An 18,376-nucleotide genomic window follows, 5' to 3' on the forward strand; every position below is an offset into this window, starting at 1 on the left:
AAATGACGTACAATGTTTGGCACCGGCTCAGAAGCTGAGTCGGTGCCATCATCACCGGATCTCAGCTGTATCTTACAGCTGACATCCGACTGTAACGGTGGGGACCGAACTAGGTTAACCCCTTCCCGCCCTAGCCACTTTTGACCTTCCTGACAGAGCCTCATTTTTCAAATCTGACATGTTCACTTTATGTGGTAATAACTCTGGAATGCTTTCACCTATCCAAGCGATTCTGAGATTGTTTTCTCGTGACACATTGCACTTTAAGTTACTAGCAAAATTTGCTCGATATGTTCTATATTTAATTGTGAATAACACCGAAAATTAGCGAAAAATTGCAAAAATTAGCATTTTTCTCAATTTAAATGTATCTGCTTGTAAGACAGGCAGTTATACCACACAAAATGGTTGCTAATTAACATCACCCATATGTCTACTTTAGATTGGCATCGTTTTTTGAACATCCTTTTATTTTTCTATGACATCACAAGGCCTACAACTTTAGCAGCAATTTCTCACATTTTCAAGAAAATGTCAAAAGGCCATTTTTACAGGGGCCAGTTCAGTTGTGAAGTGGCTTTGAGGGCCTTATATATTAGAAACCCCCAAAAAGTCACCCCATTTTAAAAACTTCACCCCTCAAAGTATTCAAAACAGCATTTAGAAAATGTCTTAACCCTTTATACATTTCACAGGAATTAAAGCAAAGTAGAGGTGGAATTTACAAATTTCATATTTATTGGCAGAAATAAATTTTTAATACTATTTTTTTATTACACAGAAGGTTTTAGCAGAGAAATTCAACTCAATATTTGTTGCCCAGTCTCTGCAGTTTTAGGAAATATCCCACATGTGGTCGTAGCGTGCTACTGGAATGAAGCACAGGCCTCAGAAGCAAAGGAACACCTAGTGGATTTTGGGGCCTTATTTTGTTAGAAGGGCTCTTGCAGTGACAAAACAGTACAAATCCCCCAAAAGTGACCCCATCTGGGAAACTAGACACCTCAAGGAAATTATCTAGGGGTATGGTGAGCATTTTGACCGCACAGGTTTTTTACAGAATTTATTGGAAGTAGGCCGTGAAAATTAAAATCAACATTTATTCAAAGAAAATTTAGGTTTAGCCATTTTTTTTCTCATTTCCACAAGGACTGAAGGAGAAAAAGCACCGTAAAATTTGTAAAGCAATGTCTCCCGAGTAAAACAATACCCCACATGTGGTAATAAACGGATATTTGAACACAGGGCATGGCTTAGAAGGGATGGAGTGCCATTTGGCTTTGGGAGATCACATTTAGCAGGAATGGTTTGAGAGGCCTTGTCACATTTACAAAGCCCCTGAGGGGACTAAACAGTGGAAACCCCCCACAAGTGACCCCATCTGGGAAACTAGACACCTCAAGGAAATTATCTAGGGGTATGGTAAGCATTTTGACCGCACAGGTTTTTTACAGAATTTATTGGAAGTAGGCCGTGAAAATTAAAATCAACATTTATTCAAAGAAAATTTAGGTTTAGCCATTTTTTTTCTCATTTCCACAAGGACTGAAGGAGAAAAAGCACCGTAAAATTTGTAAAGCAATGTCTCCCGAGTAAAACAATACCCCACATGTGGTAATAAACGGATATTTGAACACAGGGCATGGCTTAGAAGGGATGGAGTGCCATTTGGCTTTGGGAGATCACATTTAGCAGGAATGGTTTGAGAGGCCTTGTCACATTTACAAAGCCCCTGAGGGGACTAAACAGTGGAAACCCCCCACAAGTGACCCCATCTGGGAAACTAGACACCTCAAGGAAATTATCTAGGGGTATGGTAAGCATTTTGACCGCACAGGTTTTTTACAGAATTTATTGGAAGTAGGCCGTGAAAATTAAAATCAACATTTATTCAAAGAAAATTTAGGTTTAGCCATTTTTTTTCTCATTTCCACAAGGACTGAAGGAGAAAAAGCACCGTAAAATTTGTAAAGCAATGTCTCCCGAGTAAAACAATACCCCACATGTGGTAATAAACGGATATTTGAACACAGGGAATGGCTTAGAAGGGATGGAGTGCCATTTGGCTTTGGGAGATCACATTTAGCAGGAATGGTTTGAGAGGCCTTGTCACATTTACAAAGCCCCTGAGGGGACTAAACAGTGGAAACCCCCCACAAGTGACCCCATTTCGGAAACTACACCCATTGAGGAAATTATCTAGGGGTATAGTGAGAATTTTTAGTTTTGTTTTAGGTGGTTTTTTTTTACAATTTTTAAATGATCAAATTTTAAATGGGGCTGGTCAGTAGAAAAATTAATAATTGGTCATGGCCAGTATGGGAGACAGAAAAGGTGAATAATGAATAAATAAATTAAAAATCCAAGGAGGTATGATATATTTTGAAACATTGGTTCATGCACAGGCCGGGATTTGTGGGACATGTCTCACAATGGTATGTGGTGTCCTTACGAATGCCTCGCTTGGCACACACACGGCATTTTTTTTGGGGCTTCTTTTTTTTTTCAGTGGGGGGGATTTCTGTCGGGAAATGCTGGCCGGGAATTATCCTACTGACGGAAGAGCCAGATGAACTGCCCTCTCCTTCCTGGTTACCAAACATCAGGGACTTTATGACCTTTTCCTGAAATTGCAGGAACGTACCTCCACTGCTGGCATATCTATAGAGGACAAAGGCGTTGTATAAAGCCATCTGTGTAAGATGCACAGACAGCTTCTTATACCATACTCTGGTCTTGCGCATGGCGTTGTATGGTTTTATAACCTGGTCGGACAGGTCAACGCCACCCATATACTTGTTGTACTCCTGTACACAATATGGTTTTGGGACTTGGGAAGTGGATCCACGTACAGGGACTAGGCTGCATCTGCTGTCGTGTATGCTGGTCAGTATAAGGACGTCCCTTTTATCCTTATACTTTAGGAGGAGCAGATTGTCGCAGCAGAAAGCTTTGCTCTCTCCTAATTTTAGGATCTGACCCAGCAATGTTTTGGGGAGGCCCTTCTTATTTTTGCGGATTGTTCCGCATGCCAAGGTGGATCTGGACAAGAGAACTTTTACTAAGGGGACACTGTTATAAAAGTTGTCCAGATAAAGATGATAGCCTTTCCCAAGTAAAGGATGGATAAGATCCCATACGATCTTTCCACTAATTCCAAGGAAAGGGGGGCATTCTGGGGGATCTATATGGGAGTCTTTTCCCTCATAGACCCTAAAGGAGTAGGTGTAACCGGTGGCACTTTCGCACAGCTTGTAGAGCTTTATGCCGTACCGGGCTCTTTTATTGGGTAGATACTGCCTGAAGTGCAGTCTACCCTTGAAGCTGACTAGGGATTCATCTACCGAAATATTTTGCTGGGGGGTATAAACGTGGGAAAAAATTTGGGAGTAGTGGGCAATCAATGGTCGTATTTTATATAGCCTATCAAAATTTGGGTCCTGTGGGGGTGGGCACTGGCTATTATCATTGTAATGAAGGAATTTCAGGATGGCTTCGAAGCGCTTCCTTGGCATTACTGTGCGGTAAATGGGGGTGTTATATAAAATATCAAGGGACCAATAGTCTCTAATCCTAGGCTTTTTTATTAGGCCAAAACTTAAAAATATGCCCCAAAACTTCCGCAATTCCACTAGGTTTGTGGGGGTCCAATTTTGGCTTCTCCCATAATAAGAGTCAGGGTTCTGGGCGATAAATTGTTCCGCATAGATGTTGGTCTGCTGGACCATTAACGCTAAAAGGGAGTCTGAAAAAAAAAGGTTAAAATAATCAATGGGGCTGAAACCCGTCATTTCAATTTGAATGCCTGAGCGGGCTGTAAACTCAGGCACCTGGGGGGTATAATTCTCTGCAGCTTCCCAGGTCAGCTCAGGCAGATCAGGAACTACGGCTCTTCTACGCCGACTGGGGGGTGCAGATTCAGAGTCACTGGATGCAGAGGAAGATGGAAGCACGAACTGCTCCTCACCTTCACTTGCGCTGTCCGTGTCGGAACACAGCATTGCAGATGCTTCCTCGGCTAAAAAGACTCTTTTGGCCATACTGAAAAACTTGTGCTACCTAACTAACTAAAAACAGGTTAGTGGGCACAAAAGGGCAGAAAAGCGGCAGATCGCTGTTTTTTTTTAACTTACGCACTGTATTTATTCCTGTCTCCGTCTCTCACAAGCTCTCTGACAGGAAAGAGCTTGTCAGAGACGGAGATGCCGGCAAACCACGGCTCCTGCGCTGTGATTGGCCTGTCAGTACTGACCAATCACAGCTCGTTTCCGGCACAGGGACCACTCTGATTGGTCCTGTTTGAATCCTGCTTTGTGATCGGGACGCTGTCACCATGTCTGTTGACATGGTGACAGTTTGAAGCTTGGGCATGCACAGCTTCCCCATGGCTCCTCTATCCCCCCCACGGGTGCAATAGGCAGGCACCACTGCTACTGCGCTGTGATTGGCCTGTCAGTACTGACCAATCACAGCTCGTTTCCGGCACAGGGACCACTCTGATTGGTCCTGTTTGAATCCTGCTTTGCGATCGGGACACTGTCACCATGTCTGTTGACATGGTGACAGTTTGAAGCTTGGGCATGCACAGCTTCCCCATGGCTCCTCTATTCCCCCCACGGGTGCAATAGGCAGGCAACACTGCTCCTGCGCTATGATTGGCCTGTCAGTACTGACCAATCACAGCTCGTTTCCGGCACAGGGACCACTCTGATTGGTCCTGTTTGAATCCTGCTTTGCGATCGGGACGCTGTCACCATGTCTGTTGACATGGTGACAGTTTGAAGCTTGGGCATGCACAGCTTCCCCATGGCTCCTCTATTCCCCCACGGGTGCAAAAGGCAGGCACACGCCGCTCATACTCGGAACTGGCTCCCGGCCGCTTTCGGAAGGAGACGCCGAGGTGGCCTTGCTCGTGCAACTCCAGGTGGGCTTGAGGCTTCCGAAAATGCCATAAAAAAAAAAAGATTTTTTTATTATGAAGGTAGAAAAATCAGCGGGACCGACCCGCGAGCGAAGCCGACGGGGAGTTCCAGGAGGTCGGCATGAGTTGGCCGTGCATACCGCTAAAGCCCTCAAACTCCGATGCTGGCGCTGAGGAGCTGGTACACGGCTGCAACCGGGCTGGCACGGCTTCCCCATGGCTCCTCTATCCCCCCAAGGATGCCATAGGCAGGCACACGCCGCTCATACCCGGAGCGGGCACACCGCCGCTGACATGCATCCTTCGCGGACCGGAAGTGCTTGTCAGCCGGCTGGACACAACGGGACTCGCCGCGGGCGCTGTGGAGCTCCCACAAGGAAGCTGCCGGCATGTACAAGCTCCCAAGGGGCCCCTCTATCCCCCCACGGGTGCAAAAGGCAGGCACACGCCGCTCATACTCGGAACTGGCTCCCGGCCGCTTTCGGAAGGAGACGCCGAGGTGGCCTTGCTCGTGCAACTCCAGGTGGGCTTGAGGCTTCCGAAAATGCCATAAAAAAAAAAAGATTTTTTTATTATGAAGGTAGAAAAATCAGCGGGACCGGCATGAGTTGGCCGTGCATACCGCTAAAGCCCTCAAACTCCCAGCTCGCAAAGTGCCGAGGAGGACGCCTTTGTCGCCCACGGGGAACCGAGGCCGCTTTCCCGGCGGCTTAGCGGCTCCACATGGGATGGGGCCGCCCCCTCCGGAGAGGGGGGGAGGGAAGCCACCATGGAGCCGCGTGTGGCTTGCATGCGGGAGCCACGCCGACACTTCCAGCCTCGGGCGAGGCGGAAGACGGCTTTGGACTACTTGCGAGAAACAACCGTGCCCCATGCGCGGGTGCGCCTGGGAGCACCTCGGCTAGAGAGGCCCTTGCGAGCAGCGGACATACGGGGGCGGTCACTGCCTCCCCGTCGTTTAAAGCTTTCTCTCGCGCCTCGGGCTCCGGCGACACCAGCGCACTCTCGGACGCCTTTTAGAGTGATAGAAGCAGCACTGAGCAAACGCACCTCGCGGGAGCGAGAGGTACCGGCGCCCGCCTTAGCAGGACCGCCGGGCTTTTTGGGACACCGGCCGTAGGTGGCCGGGGGCGAAACAGACCCGGACGGTGTGGGAGGAAGACGCGCTCGCCGTAACCGACAGGGCTCCAAAGCACTGCCGAGCGAGTGGTCACTCCGCCGCCGGGTCGCGGGGAGCCAGATCGATCTGAGGAGTCTTGGACAAATTCCAAAGACTCAAACGGCGCGGGAGCACGTGCTCCTCTCACAGCTTAACGACAGGTGGACGAGGCCGACGAGGACTTCCAGGAGACACCATGAGAGGGCCGGTGCCTATCGCTCACACCCTGGAAGTCACTCTCGGCCACGAACGGTTAGGACTTCCCGCTAGGAAGAACCGTAGGGACTTGGAACACGAAACCAAAATGCCCTCTCACAGGATTTCAGGTGAAGGAGATATTCGCACCCCTAAAAGTGTCACCACCTCAAATACACCGGGGTAAGGTGCCAACTTACCCGGGCTCCTGGAACTGCTGCCCGGCTGAAGCCCAAAATAAAAACCTCATAGGGTTTTTCCTCCAAAACGTCAATGAAGACAGACCTGCCAGCGAGGCCGACGGGGACTTCCAGGAGGCCGGCATGACGTGCCACTACATACCGGTCACACCATGGAAGTCCTTCTCGGGTTGGACCAGGTGCAGCTCCCGCTAGAACGTGCAGCACGTCCTCCTTCACGGTACTCTCGATTGGAGTCGCCAACGTGGCCGAGCTCCTACAACTGATGGTCGGCCTGGGACTCCAGAAAGAATGTACCAAAGTTCTTTCGTGGAAGTTCAGGTGCAGCGGACCGACCAGCCAATGAGGCCAACGGGGACTTCCAGGAGACACCATGAGAGGGCCGGTGCCTATCGCTCACACCCTGGAAGTCACTCTCGGCCACGAACGGTTAGGACTTCCCGCTAGGAAGAACCGTTGGGACTTGGAACTCAAAACCTAAATGCCCTCTCACAGGATTTCAGGTGAAGGAGATATTCGCACCCCTAAAAGTGTCACCACCTCAAATACACCGGGGTAAGGTGCCAACTTACCCGGGCTCCTGGAACTGCTGCCCGGCTGAAGCCCAAAATAATAACCTCATAGGGTTTTTCCTCCAAAACGTCAATGAAGACAGACCTGCGAGCTAGGCCGACGGGGACTTCCAGGAGGCCGGCATGGCGTGCCACTACATACCGGCCACACCATGGAAGTCATTCTCGGGTTGGACCAGGTGCAGCTCCCGCTAGAACGTGCAGCACGTCCTCCTTCACAGTACTCTCGATTGGAGTCGCCAACGTGGCCGAGCTCCTACAACTGCTGGTCGGCCTGGGACTCCAGAAAGAATGCACCAAAGTTCTTTCGTGGAAGTTCAGGTGCAGCGGACCGACCAGCCAACGAGGCCGACGGGGACTTCCAGGAGGCCGGCATGACGTGCCACTACATACCAGTCACACCATGGAAGTCCTTCTCGGCCACGAAGGGTTAGGACTTCCCGCTAGGAAGAACCGTTGGGACTTGGAACGCGGAGCAGAAATGCCCTCTCACAGGTTTTCAGGTGAAGGAGATATTCGCTCCCCTAAAAGTGTCACCACCTCAAATACACCGGGGTAAGGTGCCAACTTACCCGGGCTCCTGGAACTGCTGCCCGGCTGAAGCCCAAAATAAAAACCTCATAGGGTTTTTCCTCCAAAACGTCAATGAAGACAGACCTGCGAGCTAGGCCGACGGGGACTTCCAGGAGGCCGGCATGGCGTGCCACTACATACCGGCCACACCATGGAAGTCATTCTCGGGTTGGACCAGGTGCAGCTCCCGCTAGAACGTGCAGCACGTCCTCCTTCACGGTACTCTCGATTGGAGTCGCCAACGTGGCCGAGCTCCTACAACTGCTGGTCGGCCTGGGACTCCAGAAAGAATGCACCAAAGTTCTTTCGTGGAAGTTCAGGTGCAGCGGACCGACCAGCCAACGAGGCCGACGGGGACTTCCAGGAGACACCATGAGAGGGCCGGTGCCTATCGCTCACACCCTGGAAGTCACTCTCGGCCACGAACGGTTAGGACTTCCCGCTAGGAAGAACCGTTGGGACTTGGAACTCAAAACCTAAATGCCCTCTCACAGGATTTCAGGTGAAGGAGATATTCACACCCCTAAAAGTGTCACCACCTCAAATACACCGGGGTAAGGTGCCAAAGTACCCGGGCTCCTGGAACTGCTGCCCGGCTGAGGCCCAAAATAAAAACCTCATAGGGTTTTTCCCCCAAAACGTCAATGAAGACAGACCTGCCAGCGAGGCCGACGGGGACTTCCAGGGGGCCGGCATGACGTGCCACTACATACCGGTCACACCATGGAAGTCATTCTCGGGTTGGACCAGGTGCAGCTCCCGCTAGAACGTGCAGCACGTCCTCCTTCAAGGTGTTCGGTTGGAGTCGCCAAGGTGGCCGAGCTCCTGCAACTGCTGGTCGGCCTGGGACTCCAGAAAGAATGCATCAAAGTTCTTTCGTGGAAGTTCAGGTGCAGCGGACCGACCAGCGAGCAAGGCCGACGGGAACTTCCAGGAGGCCAGCATGACGTGCCACTACATACCGGTCACACCATGGAAGTCATTCTCGGGTTGGACCAGGTGCAGCTCCCGCTAGAACGTGCAGCACGTCCTCCTTCAAGGTGTTCGGTTGGAGTCGCCAAGGTGGCCGAGCTCCTGCAACTGCTGGTCGGCCTGGGACTCCAGAAAGAATGCATCAAAGTTCTTTCGTGGAAGTTCAGGTGCAGCGGACCGACCAGCGAGCAAGGCCGACGGGAACTTCCAGGAGGCCAGCATGACGTGCCACTACATACCGGTCACACCATGGAAGTCCTTCTCGGGTTGGACCAGGTGCAGCTCCCGCAAGAACGTGCAGCACGTCCTCCTTCATGGTACTCGGTTGGAGTCACAGAGCTGGCCGAGCTCCTGCAACTGCTGGTCGGCCTGGGACTCCAGAAAGAATGCACCAAAGTTCTTTCATGGAAGTTAAGGTGCAGCGGACCGACCAGCGAACGAGGCCGACGGGGACTTCCAGGAGGCACCGTGAGAGGGCGGGCCGGTACCTATTGCTCAAACCCTGGAAGTCACTCTCGGCCAGGAACGGTTAGGACTTCCCGCTAGGAAGAACCGTTGGGACTTGGAACTCAAAACCTAGATGCCCTCTCACAGGATTTCAGGTGAAGGAGATATTCACACCCCTAAAAGTGTCACCACCTCAAATACACCGGGGTAAGGTGCCAAAGTACCCGGGCTCATGGAACTGCTGCCCGGCTGAGGCCCAAAATAAAAACCTCATAGGGTTTTTTCTCCAAAACGTCAATGAAGACAGACCTGCGAGCGAGGCCGACGGGGACTTCCAGGAGGACGGCAGGAGGTGCCACTACCTACCGGTCACACCATGGAAGTCCTTCTCGGCTTGGAACGGGAGCAGCTCCCGTTTGTACTTCCTCGTTCACGGCTTTCGGTAGGAGTTGCCGAGGTGGCCGAGCTCCTGCAACTGCAGGTCGGCTTGGGACTTCAGAAAATACCATAAAAAAAAAAAGTGTTTTTTATTATGAAGGTAAAACACACAGCGGGACCGAGCCGTGAGCCAGGCCGACGGGGACTTCCAGGAGGACGGCAGGAGGTGCCACTACCTACCGGTCACACCATGGAAGTCCTTCTCGGCTTGGAACGGGAGCAGCTCCCGTTTGTACTTCCTCGTTCACGGCTTTCGGTAGGAGTTGCCGAGGTGGCCGAGCTCCTGCAACTGCAGGTCGGCTTGGGACTTCAGAAAATACCATAAAAAAAAAAAGTGTTTTTTATTATGAAGGTAAAACACACAGCGGGACCGAGCCGTGAGCCAGGCCGACGGGGACTTCCAGGAGGACGGCAGGAGGTGCCACTACCTACCGGTCACACCATGGAAGTCCTTCTCGGCTTGGAACGGGAGCAGCTCCCGTTTGTACTTCCTCGTTCACGGCTTTCGGTAGGAGTTGCCGAGGTGGCCTTGCTCGTGCAACTGCAGGTGGGCTTGGGGCTTCAGGAAATAACATAAAAAAAAAAATAATTTTTTATTAAGAAGGTAAAAAAACACCGGACCCGACCAGCGAGCGAGGCCGACGGGGACATCCAGGGCAGCGGCGTGAGAGGGCGGCTTGGTGCCGCTATCGCCGTGGAAGCAGCATTCGGCCTAAGCAGGGAACGCCTCCCGCCCTCCTCTCGTCCTGGAAGTGTTGGACTTGGGAGGCGGAGCAAGTTCTCCCTCTCACAGTATTTCAGGCGTAGGAGATATTCACACCCCTAAAAGTGTCACCTCGCCAATTACACCGGTGGGAGGTGCCAAAATGCCCGGCCTCCTGGAACTGCTGCTTGGCTGAAGGCCAAAATAAAAACCTCATAGGGTTTTTCCTCCAAAACGTGAATGAAGACAGACACGCGAGCGAGGCCGAGGGGGAGTTCCAGGAGGTCGGCATGAGGTGGCCGCGCCTACCGCTTGAGCCCTGGAAGTCCGCCGCGGGCCGGAAGTGCTTGTCGGGCGGGTGAACTACGGGACTCGCCGCGGGCGCTGTGGAGCTCCCACAAGGAAGCTGCCGGCATCCACAAGCTCCCACGGGGCCCCTCTATCCCCCCACGGGTGCAGAAGGCAGGCACACCGCCGCTAATAGGCGGAGCTGGCTCCCGGCCGCTGTTATGCATCACTCGCGGACCGGAAGTGCTTGTCAGCCGGGTGGACACGGCGGGACTCGCCGCGGGCGCTGTGGAGCTCGTACAGGGCTGCCCCCGGGCTGGCAAAGCTTCCCCAAGGCTCCTCTATCCCCCCACGGGTGCAATAGGCAGGCACACGCCGCACACGCCGCTCGTACACGGAGATGGCTCCCGGCCGCTTTCGGTAGGAGTCACCGAGGTGGCCTTGCTCGTGCAACTGCAGGTGGGCTTGAGGCTTCCGAAAGTACCATAAAAAAAAAAAGATTTTTTTATTAAGAAGGTAAAAAAAAAAACAGCGGGACCGACCCGCGAGCTAAGCCGACGGGGACTTCCAGGAGGTCGGCATGAGGTGGCCGCTCATACCGCTCTTGCCCTGGAAGTCCGCCGAGGACCGCGGGCGCTGTGGAGCTCCCACAAGGAAGCTGCCGGCATGCAGCAGCTCCCACGGGGCCCCTCTATCCCCCCACGGGTGCAGAAGGCAGGCACACCGCCGCTAATAGGCGGAGCTGGCTCCCGGCCGCTGTCATGCATCACTCGCGGACCGGAAGTGCTTGGCAGCCGGGTGGACACGGCGGGACTCGCCGCGGGCGCTGTGGAGCTCCTACAGGGCTGCCCCCGGGCTGGCACAGCTTCCCCATGGCTCCTCTATCCCTCCACGGCTGCAATAGGCAGGCACACACCGCTCATACACGGAGCTGGCTCCCGGCCGCTTTCGGAAGGAGTCGCCGACGTGGCCTTGCTCGTGCAACTCCAGGTGGGCTTGGGGCTTCCGAAAATGCCATAAAAAAAAAAAAGATTTTTTTATTAAGAAGGTAGAAAAATCAGCGGGACCGACCCGCGAGCGAGGCCGACGGGGACTTCTAGGAGGTCGGCATGAGGTGGCCGCGTCTACCGCTCGAAACCTGGAAGTCTGCAACGGGCGCTGCGGAGCTCGTACACGGCTGTCCCCGGTCTTGCACAGCTTCCCCATGGCTCCTCTATCCCCCCCATGGGTGCAATATAATTTTTTTAAAAAAAAACAATTTTAGTCATTATTAACCTAGTTCGGTCCCCACCGTTACAGTCGGATGTCAGCTGTAAGATACAGCTGAGATCCGGTGATGATGGCACCGACTCAGCTTCTGAGCCGGTGCCAAACATTGTACGTCATTTTGCGTGAAGTCAATGCTTTCCAGGACGTACATATACGTCCAATGGCGGGAAGGGGTTAAGAAGGTAGAAAAATCAGCGGGACCGACCCGCGAGCGAGGCCGACGGGGACTTCTAGGAGGTCGGCATGAGGTGGCCGCGTCTACCGCTCGAAACCTGGAAGTCTGCAACGGGCGCTGCGGAGCTCGTACACGGCTGTCCCCGGTCTTGCACAGCTTCCCCATGGCTCCTCTATCCCCCCCATGGGTGCAATATAATTTTTTTAAAAAAAAACAATTTTAGTCATTATTAACCCCTTCCCGCCATTGGACGTATATGTACGTCCTGGAAAGCATTGACTTCACGCAAAATGACGTACAATGTTTGGCACCGGCTCAGAAGCTGAGTCGGTGCCATCATCACCGGATCTCAGCTGTATCTTACAGCTGACATCCGACTGTAACGGTGGGGACCGAACTAGGTTAATAATGACTAAAATTGTTTTTTTTAAAAAAAATTATATTGCACCCATGGGGGGGATAGAGGAGCCATGGGGAAGCTGTGCAAGACCGGGGACAGCCGTGTACGAGCTCCGCAGCGCCCGTTGCAGACTTCCAGGTTTCGAGCGGTAGACGCGGCCACCTCATGCCGACCTCCTAGAAGTCCCCGTCGGCCTCGCTCGCGGGTCGGTCCCGCTGATTTTTCTACCTTCTTAACCCCTTCCCGCCATTGGACGTATATGTACGTCCTGGAAAGCATTGACTTCACGCAAAATGACGTACAATGTTTGGCACCGGCTCAGAAGCTGAGTCGGTGCCATCATCACCGGATCTCAGCTGTATCTTACAGCTGACATCCGACTGTAACGGTGGGGACCGAACTAGGTTAATAATGACTAAAATTGTTTTTTTTAAAAAAAATTATATTGCACCCATGGGGGGGATAGAGGAGCCATGGGGAAGCTGTGCAAGACCGGGGACAGCCGTGTACGAGCTCCGCAGCGCCCGTTGCAGACTTCCAGGTTTCGAGCGGTAGACGCGGCCACCTCATGCCGACCTCCTAGAAGTCCCCGTCGGCCTCGCTCGCGGGTCGGTCCCGCTGATTTTTCTACCTTCTTAATAAAAAAATCTTTTTTTTTTTTATGGCATTTTCGGAAGCCCCAAGCCCACCTGGAGTTGCACGAGCAAGGCCACGTCGGCGACTCCTTCCGAAAGCGGCCGGGAGCCAGCTCCGTGTATGAGCGGTGTGTGCCTGCCTATTGCAGCCGTGGAGGGATAGAGGAGCCATGGGGAAGCTGTGCCAGCCCGGGGGCAGCCCTGTAGGAGCTCCACAGCGCCCGCGGCGAGTCCCGCCGTGTCCACCCGGCTGCCAAGCACTTCCGGTCCGCGAGTGATGCATGACAGCGGCCGGGAGCCAGCTCCGCCTATTAGCGGCGGTGTGCCTGCCTTCTGCACCCGTGGGGGGATAGAGGGGCCCCGTGGGAGCTGCTGCATGCCGGCAGCTTCCTTGTGGGAGCTCCACAGCGCCCGCGGTCCTCGGCGGACTTCCAGGGCAAGAGCGGTATGAGCGGCCACCTCATGCCGACCTCCTGGAAGTCCCCGTCGGCTTAGCTCGCGGGTCGGTCCCGCTGTTTTTTTTTTTACCTTCTTAATAAAAAAATCTTTTTTTTTTTATGGTACTTTCGGAAGCCTCAAGCCCACCTGCAGTTGCACGAGCAAGGCCACCTCGGTGACTCCTACCGAAAGCGGCCGGGAGCCATCTCCGTGTACGAGCGGCGTGTGCCTGCCTATTGCACCCGTGGGGGGATAGAGGAGCCTTGGGGAAGCTGTGCCAGCCCGGGGGCAGCCCTGTACGAGCTCCACAGCGCCCGCGGCGAGTCCCGCCGTGTCCACCCGGCTGACAAGCACTTCCGGTCCGCGAGTGATGCATAACAGCGGCCGGGAGCCAGCTCCGCCTATTAGCGGCGGTGTGCCTGCCTTCTGCACCCGTGGGGGGATAGAGGGGCCCCGTGGGAGCTTGTGGATGCCGGCAGCTTCCTTGTGGGAGCTCCACAGCGCCCGCGGCGAGTCCCGTAGTTCACCCGCCCGACAAGCACTTCCGGCCCGCGGCGGACTTCCAGGGCTCAAGCGGTAGGCGCGGCCACCTCATGCCGACCTCCTGGAACTCCCCCTCGGCCTCGCTCGCGTGTCTGTCTTCATTCACGTTTTGGAGGAAAAACCCTATGAGGTTTTTATTTTGGCCTTCAGCCAAGCAGCAGTTCCAGGAGGCCGGGCATTTTGGCACCTCCCACCGGTGTAATTGGCGAGGTGACACTTTTAGGGGTGTGAATATCTCCTACGCCTGAAATACTGTGAGAGGGAGAACTTGCTCCGCCTCCCAAGTCCAACACTTCCAGGACGAGAGGAGGGCGGGAGGCGTTCCCTGCTTAGGCCGAATGCTGCTTCCACGGCGATAGCGGCACCAAGCCGCCCTCTCACGCCGCTGCCCTGGATGTCCCCGTCGGCCTCGCTCGCTGGTCGGGTCCGGTGTTTTTTTACCTTCTTAATAAAAAATTATTTTTTTTTTTATGTTATTTCCTGAAGCCCCAAGCCCACCTGCAGTTGCACGAGCAAGGCCACCTCGGCAACTCCTACCGAAAGCCGTGAACGAGGAAGTACAAACGGGAGCTGCTCCCGTTCCAAGCCGAGAAGGACTTCCATGGTGTGACCGGTAGGTAGTGGCACCTCCTGCCGTCCTCCTGGAAGTCCCCGTCGGCCTGGCTCACGGCTCGGTCCCGCTGTGTGTTTTACCTTCATAATAAAAAACACTTTTTTTTTTTATGGTATTTTCTGAAGTCCCAAGCCGACCTGCAGTTGCAGGAGCTCGGCCACCTCGGCAACTCCTACCGAAAGCCGTGAACGAGGAAGTACAAACGGGAGCTGCTCCCGTTCCAAGCCGAGAAGGACTTCCATGGTGTGACCGGTAGGTAGTGGCACCTCCTGCCGTCCTCCTGGAAGTCCCCGTCGGCCTGGCTCACGGCTCGGTCCCGCTGTGTGTTTTACCTTCATAATAAAAAACACTTTTTTTTTTTATGGTATTTTCTGAAGTCCCAAGCCGACCTGCAGTTGCAGGAGCTCGGCCACCTCGGCAACTCCTACCGAAAGCCGTGAACGAGGAAGTACAAACGGGAGCTGCTCCCGTTCCAAGCCGAGAAGGACTTCCATGGTGTGACCGGTAGGTAGTGGCACCTCCTGCCGTCCTCCTGGAAGTCCCCGTCGGCCTCGCTCGCAGGTCTGTCTTCATTGACGTTTTGGAGAAAAAACCCTATGAGGTTTTTATTTTGGGCCTCAGCCGGGCAGCAGTTCCATGAGCCCGGGTACTTTGGCACCTTACCCCGGTGTATTTGAGGTGGTGACACTTTTAGGGGTGTGAATATCTCCTTCACCTGAAATCCTGTGAGAGGGCATCTAGGTTTTGAGTTCCAAGTCCCAACGGTTCTTCCTAGCGGGAAGTCCTAACCGTTCCTGGCCGAGAGTGACTTCCAGGGTTTGAGCAATAGGTACCGGCCCGCCCTCTCACGGTGCCTCCTGGAAGTCCCCGTCGGCCTCGTTCGCTGGTCGGTCCGCTGCACCTTAACTTCCATGAAAGAACTTTGGTGCATTCTTTCTGGAGTCCCAGGCCGACCAGCAGTTGCAGGAGCTCGGCCAGCTCTGTGACTCCAACCGAGTACCATGAAGGAGGACGTGCTGCACGTTCTTGCGGGAGCTGCACCTGGTCCAACCCGAGAAGGACTTCCATGGTGTGACCGGTATGTAGTGGCACGTCATGCTGGCCTCCTGGAAGTTCCCGTCGGCCTTGCTCGCTGGTCGGTCCGCTGCACCTGAACTTCCACGAAAGAACTTTGATGCATTCTTTCTGGAGTCCCAGGCCGACCAGCAGTTGCAGGAGCTCGGCCACCTTGGCGACTCCAACCGAACACCTTGAAGGAGGACGTGCTGCACGTTCTAGCGGGAGCTGCACCTGGTCCAACCCGAGAATGACTTCCATGGTGTGACCGGTATGTAGTGGCACGTCATGCCGGCCCCCTGGAAGTCCCCGTCGGCCTCGCTGGCAGGTCTGTCTTCATTGACGTTTTGGAGGAAAAACCCTATGAGGTTTTTATTTTGGGCCTCAGCCGGGCAGCAGTTCCAGGAGCCCGGGTACTTTGGCACCTTACCCCGGTGTATTTGAGGTGGTGACACTTTTAGGGGTGTGAATATCTCCTTCACCTGAAATCCTGTGAGAGGGCATTTAGGTTTTGAGTTCCAAGTCCCAACGGTTCTTCCTAGCGGGAAGTCCTAACCGTTCGTGGCCGAGAGTGACTTCCAGGGTGTGAGCGATAGGCACCGGCCCTCTCATGGTGTCTCCTGGAAGTCCCCGTCGGCCTCGTTGGCTGGTCGGTCCGCTGCACCTGAACTTCCACGAAAGAACTTTGGTGCATTCTTTCTGGAGTCCCAGGCCGACCAGCAGTTGTAGGAGCTCGGCCACGTTGGCGACTCCAATCGAGAGTACCGTGAAGGAGGACGTGCTGCACGTTCTAGCGGGAGCTGCACCTGGTCCAACCCGAGAATGACTTCCATGGTGTGGCCGGTATGTAGTGGCACGCCATGCCGGCCTCCTGGAAGTCCCCGTCGGCCTAGCTCGCAGGTCTGTCTTCATTGACGTTTTGGAGGAAAAACCCTATGAGGTTTTTATTTTGGGCTTCAGCCGGGCAGCAGTTCCAGGAGCCCGGGTAAGTTGGCACCTTACCCCGGTGTATTTGAGGTGGTGACACTTTTAGGGGAGCGAATATCTCCTTCACCTGAAAACCTGTGAGAGGGCATTTCTGCTCCGCGTTCCAAGTCCCAACGGTTCTTCCTAGCGGGAAGTCCTAACCCTTCGTGGCCGAGAAGGACTTCCATGGTGTGACTGGTATGTAGTGGCACGTCATGCCGGCCTCCTGGAAGTCCCCGTCGGCCTCGTTGGCTGGTCGGTCCGCTGCACCTGAACTTCCACGAAAGAACTTTGGTGCATTCTTTCTGGAGTCCCAGGCCGACCAGCAGTTGTAGGAGCTCGGCCACGTTGGCGACTCCAATCGAGAGTACCGTGAAGGAGGACGTGCTGCACGTTCTAGCGGGAGCTGCACCTGGTCCAACCCGAGAATGACTTCCATGGTGTGGCCGGTATGTAGTGGCACGCCATGCCGGCCTCCTGGAAGTCCCCGTCGGCCTAGCTCGCAGGTCTGTCTTCATTGACGTTTTGGAGGAAAAACCCTATGAGGTTATTATTTTGGGCTTCAGCCGGGCAGCAGTTCCAGGAGCCCGGGTAAGTTGGCACCTTACCCCGGTGTATTTGAGGTGGTGACACTTTTAGGGGTGCGAATATCTCCTTCACCTGAAATCCTGTGAGAGGGCATTTAGGTTTTGAGTTCCAAGTCCCAACGGTTCTTCCTAGCGGGAAGTCCTAACCGTTCGTGGCCGAGAGTGACTTCCAGGGTGTGAGCGATAGGCACCGGCCCTCTCATGGTGTCTCCTGGAAGTCCCCGTTGGCCTCATTGGCTGGTCGGTCCGCTGCACCTGAACTTCCACGAAAGAACTTTGGTACATTCTTTCTGGAGTCCCAGGCCGACCAGCAGTTGTAGGAGCTCGGCCACGTTGGCGACTCCAATCGAGAGTACCGTGAAGGAGGACGTGCTGCACGTTCTAGCGGGAGCTGCACCTGGTCCAACCCGAGAAGGACTTCCATGGTGTGACCGGTATGTAGTGGCACGTCATGCCGGCCTCCTGGAAGTCCCCGTCGGCCTCGCTGGCAGGTCTGTCTTCATTGACGTTTTGGAGGAAAAACCCTATGAGGTTTTTATTTTGGGCTTCAGCCGGGCAGCAGTTCCAGGAGCCCGGGTAAGTTGGCACCTTACCCCGGTGTATTTGAGGTGGTGACACTTTTAGGGGTGCGAATATCTCCTTCACCTGAAATCCTGTGAGAGGGCATTTTGGTTTCGTGTTCCAAGTCCCTACGGTTCTTCCTAGCGGGAAGTCCTAACCGTTCGTGGCCGAGAGTGACTTCCAGGGTGTGAGCGATAGGCACCGGCCCTCTCATGGTGTCTCCTGGAAGTCCTCGTCGGCCTCGTCCACCTGTCGTTAAGCTGTGAGAGGAGCACGTGCTCCCGCGCCGTTTGAGTCTTTGGAATTTGTCCAAGACTCCTCAGATCGATCTGGCTCCCCGCGACCCGGCGGCGGAGGGACCACTCGCTCGGCAGTGCTTTGGAGCCCTGTCGGTTACGGCGAGCGCGTCTTCCTCCCACACCGTCCGGGTCTGTTTCGCCCCCGGCCACCTACGGCCGGTGTCCCAAAAAGCCCGGCGGTCCTGCTAAGGCGGGCGCCGGTACCTCTCGCTCCCGCGAGGTGCGTTTGCTCAGTGCTGCTTCTATCACTCTAAAAGGCGTCCGAGAGTGCGCTGGTGTCGCCGGAGCCCGAGGCGCGAGAGAAAGCTTTAAACGACGGGGAGGCAGTGACCGCCCCCGTATGTCCGCTGCTCGCAAGGGCCTCTC

Source organism: Rhinoderma darwinii, chromosome 3, assembly GCF_050947455.1.
Source record: "Rhinoderma darwinii isolate aRhiDar2 chromosome 3, aRhiDar2.hap1, whole genome shotgun sequence".
NCBI lineage: Eukaryota > Metazoa > Chordata > Amphibia > Anura > Rhinodermatidae > Rhinoderma > Rhinoderma darwinii.